Genomic DNA, 5,056 nt, shown 5'->3' with positions numbered 1-5,056 from the left:
CTCTCCCGTTGTGGAGCACAGGCTCCGGACGCGCAGGCTCAGCGGCCATGGCTCACGGGCCCAGCCGCTCCGCGGCATGTGGGACCCTCCCGGACCGGGGCACGAAGCCGTGTTCCCTGCATCGGCAGGCGGACTCTCAACCACTGCGCCACCAGGGAAGCCCGTGCTGCCTCTCTTGAAATGTGCGTTTAGTCTCCTATAATCTGGGATGGTTCCTTGTCCTTTCTTTGTCTTCTGTGACTTGGACAGTTTCACAGAGTACAGACCAGTTGTTCTATAGAACAGTCCTTAGTTTGGGTCTGTCTGATGTTGTCTCATAATTAGGCTTAGGCTATGCATTTTGGGGAGTGACATCACATAAGTGATATTGTTGTCCTTCTGAAGGCACTGCATCAGAAGGCACAAGGAATCACTTGGTCCTATTACTAGTGATGTTAACTTTGATTACTTGGTTAAGGTGCTGTTGGACAGTTTCTCCCCTGGAAAGTTTCTATTTTTGCCTTTGCAACTGGCAAGCGGTTAGTAAGGAGGTACTTTGGGGCTATGCAAATATCTTGTTTCTTTAACCCAGAAGTTTTAACATCCATTGATAATTTTTGCCCAAATCAATTATTATTATGATGGTGGCAAAATGGTACTCTTTGAACTCAATCATTGTTTTCTACTGTAAGAGCTTTCTTGAATCCTTTTATTTATTTGTTTTTATTTATTTTCAGGACTGTCAGCATGGATTCATGGATTCTTATTTTATTCAATGGGTTTGATCCATGACTATCATTTGATGCAAAAGCCAACTGTTTCTTGAAGCATTTTCTGAGCAGCTCAACCAGCTCAATCAGAGGGATCTTGCCTTGTGAACCACAAAACTTCCAACCAGTTTTTGTTGTTGCACTTCTATTTTATTTATTTATTTTTTGTTTTCAAAGCTTGGTTTTTATTTTATTTTATTTTTTGATTTTTTAAAATAAATTTTTATTGGAGTATAGTTGATTTACAATGCTGTGTTAGTTTCTGCTATACAACTAGTTTTTGTTGTTGCACTTCTATTTTATTTATTTATTTTTTGTTTTCAAAGCTTGGTTTTTATTTTATTTTATTTTTTGATTTTTTAAAATAAATTTTTATTGGAGTATAGTTGATTTACAATGCTGTGTTAGTTTCTGCCATACAACAAAGTGAATCAGTTATACATATACATATATCCACTCTTTTTTAGATTCTTTTCCCATATAGGTCATTACAGAGTATTGAATAAGAGTTCCCTGCGCTATACAGTAGGTTCTTATTAGTTATCTATTTTATATATAGTAGTGTTTATATGTCAATCCCAATCTCCCAATTCATCCTTCCCCCCTTTCCCTCTTGGTAACTATAAGTTTGTTTTCTACATCTGTGACTCTGTTTCTGACAAAACTTCCAATTATTAATGGGAATTAACATACTCAGGGGCTCAGTGTATTATAATTATCTCCCTGAATGCTTCATCTCTTTAATAAGCTACAAACTTCTTGAGTGTAGGTACCACCTGTCTGTACCAACTTCGTTCATGCTCAATACAGGGTAGAATAGAAAAGCATTGTCTCTGGAGCCAGGCTAACCCCAGGGTTCACCCAAGTTCTCTCTGAGCTCCAATTTTTCTTGTCAATAAAATGAGTATAATAAGACCTAAGTCACCAATGTTACTGCAAGGAGAAAATGAGAAAACATATGTAAAAATCTTGGTGTGGAGTAATGGTCTTTTCTACTAACTAGAATGTGCCCTTTGAAGCTATATCTGGCTTTTATCCATCAAATAGAATGCACTAATTATAAAATCATACATACTTTACAGGTGAAGAGATATACAGAAATAAAGTAATTTGACATTACTGCTCTCCTCTTTCTTTCTCTTTTATTCCCCCTCTAAGCAATGACAGCAGAGAACTGTGAAGCTATTTTAAGGGTCTGGCTGAACCATTTGAAGAGTAAAGAAGAAACGTTAATTGCACGTCTACTCACTGGGACAGTCAGTTGTAGGAACTTCTAGATAATTGACACCATTTCAGCCTGGGGAAAATGAAAACTCTATTTCTTCTTCCATTCTGGTGGATTAAATAAATGCAGGGAGAAGCAGCTGGCCTCATGATGATTAGAAGAGAAATGACTCAGGACATAAAACTCGCTTAAATGTCAAGAGGGGTTGAATGGATTTTGACTAATGTTGTTATAATTCATTTTAAAATGCAAAGTCTAGAACACTTGGAGACCCTCATTTGGTGCAAACTAGACATCAAAACAGGACCAACTGTTTCCTGGTTTGACGGAAAAAGCATTTTGCACTTATTACCTCACTTTTTTTAAACCTATTCAAAACCATGTATATCAAAAGGGAAAATTTCTTGGAATCATGGTCCTCATAGACAGCTTGGCTGATCCTGCTGAGAAAAAAATACACCCACCACAGATCCTCATTATTTGATCATCAGATTCAAAAACAACACTCCAACATAGAGGAAAATGGTCCCATGCCTGGTATTATCAACTCCTTCAGGCATGTAGCCTGTTTACCCCTAGAGCTTGGCAACTCATTTCTAGCTAATGGTGATTGTTGCTTCTTTACTTCAAAACAGCATCAAAATGACACCGACATCTTCTATTGTTATTTGACTTTACTGAAATTACCATTTTTATAAGCTCATATTTTTAATTTTTAATTTTCACTAGAATGGAGCTACATCTTTGGACATCTTAAAGAGAAACAAAATCCTTAGGTCCTGGAAGAATGTACCCAACAGTGTGCTGGGAAGCATAATCATGCGCCATGTACTATTTCCTTGCTCAGCATGGGTGGGTGACCAACACTGGTCTTCATTTGCGGGCATGAAAGTCAGGTAGAAAATGGAATTGAACCTTATAATTAAGCTACATGGTACAGTTCATCTCAGAGAAAGGATAAGAAATTATCTTAAAGCTTTTCAGATATGGCCTACATAATCAAACAAATAGATTCTTCTTATGGTCAATTAATTTATTTCTGGCCATCCGAGCAATTAAATTGAATTGATGGAGGTCTGACAATTTTATGTGATGGCAAATATAGCTAAAGATACCGACTCAATTATGGTAATGTCATTTGATCACAGCCTTTGTTTGCACTAGGAGGTTACAGTTAAGCCCTTGCTTAGGTAAAGCAATGGACTTAAAACTAAGGCAGTCTTTTCAAAGTCAAGTTACACTTGTCATTTTATTCCTGTTGTTATGACAACACTTTTAAAAGCAGCACTTCAAATGCTTAGCATTCAGGCATCTTATTATAGACTTGAATATAATATATGAGGGTATAAAGTGCAGCTCGTAGGGGTTTTAAAGGGACCAAGGAATGCAGGGTTAGAACACCTGGATGCCTTCTCAGCTTTGGCCCCTGGAGCTCCTTAACTTGGCTTTTTCTACTAAAAAAAAAAAAAAAAAGAAGTGAGGGCTCATCCAGAGGAGGGAAGATGAAAGAATTTATGTGGGAAGATATGCATTATTATTCACAGTCTCTGTTCTGATTCTCTTGATTACAGCCTGCGTCATGCAGTTTTTAGAAGTCTGTAAATGATGGCGTGTGCTGATCAACTTCAGGTGCTTATTGTTAGCTATTGGAATGAGTCGTTTATGTAACTGTAACTTTATAGAAACACTTCTCATAACGCAGACTTATTATGAAAATTAATAATTGATATTTGGGAGACTGGGATTGACACATATACATTATTGGTACTATGTATAAAATAGACAACTGGGCTTCCCTGATGGCGCAGTGGTTAAGAATCCGCCTGCCAATGCAGGGGATATGGGTTCGTGCCCCGGTCCGGGAAGATCCCACATGCCGCGGAGCGGCTGGGCCCGTGAACCATGGCCGCTGAGCCTGTGCTCCACAACGGGAGAGGCCACAACAGTGAGAAAACTATAAGACACTGATGAAAGAAATTAAAGATGATACAAATAGGTGGAGAAATATACCATGTTCTTGGATTGGAAGAATCAACATTGTGAAAATGACTCTACTACCCAAAGCAATCTACAGATTCAATGCAATCCCTATCAAACTACCACTGGCATTTTTTACAGAACTAGAAAAAAAAATTTCACAATTTGTATGGAAACACAAAAGACCCCGAATAGCCAAAGCAATCTTGAGAACAAAAAATGGAGCTGGAGGAATCAGGCTCCCTCACTTCACACTATACTACAAAGCTACAGTAATCAAGACAGTATGATACTGGCACAAAAACAGAAATATAGATCAATGGAACAGGATAGAAAGCCCAGAGATAAACCCACACACATATGGTCACCTTATCTGTGATAAAGGAGGGAAGGATATACAGTGGAGAAAAGACAGCCTCTTCAATAAGTGGTGCTGGGAAAACTGGACAGCTACATGTAAAAGTATGAAATTAGAACACTCCCTAACACCACACACAAAAATAAACTCAAAATGGGTGAAAGACCTAAATGTAAGGCCAGACACTATCAAACTCTTAGAGGAAAACATAGGCAGAACACTCTATGGCATAAATCACAGCAGGATCCTGTTGGACCCATCTCCTAGAGAAATGCAAATAAAAACAAAAAAAAACAAATGGGACCTAATGAAACTTAAAAGCTTTTGCACAGCAAAGGATACCATAAACAAGACCAAAAGACAACCCTCAGAATGGGAGAAAATATTTGCAAACGAAGCAACTGACAAAGGACTAATATCCAAAATTTATAAGCAACTCTTGCAGCTCAATAACAAAAAAACAAACAACCCAATCCAAAAATGGGCAGAAGAACTAAATAGACATTTCTCCAAAGAAGATATACAGATCGCCAACAAACACATGAAAGAATGCTCAACATCATTAATCATTAGAGAAATGCAAATCAAAACGACAATGAGATATCATCTCACACCGGTCAGATTGGCCATCATCAAAAACTCTAGAAACAATAAATGCTGGAGAGGGTGTGGAGAAAAGGGAACCCTCTTGCACTGCTGGTGGGAATAATGTAAATTGATACAGCCACTATGGAGAACAGTATGGAG

The 5,056-nt window shown here is 38.0% G+C and overlaps 1 protein-coding gene across 4 annotated transcripts in view; it reads right to left on the bottom strand.

The window, feature by feature from the left end:
- RIPOR2 (RHO family interacting cell polarization regulator 2) overlaps positions 1-5,056 on the bottom strand; it is a 97,709-nt gene that overhangs the window by 73,305 nt on the left and 19,348 nt on the right. The gene's annotated exons all lie outside the window — the stretch shown is intronic.

Source organism: Physeter macrocephalus, chromosome 18, assembly GCF_002837175.3.
Source record: "Physeter macrocephalus isolate SW-GA chromosome 18, ASM283717v5, whole genome shotgun sequence".
Taxonomy (NCBI): Eukaryota; Metazoa; Chordata; class Mammalia; order Artiodactyla; family Physeteridae; genus Physeter; species Physeter macrocephalus.
Note: the sequence above shows the minus strand (reverse complement) of the source record. Positions and strands in the feature narration are given on the sequence as shown.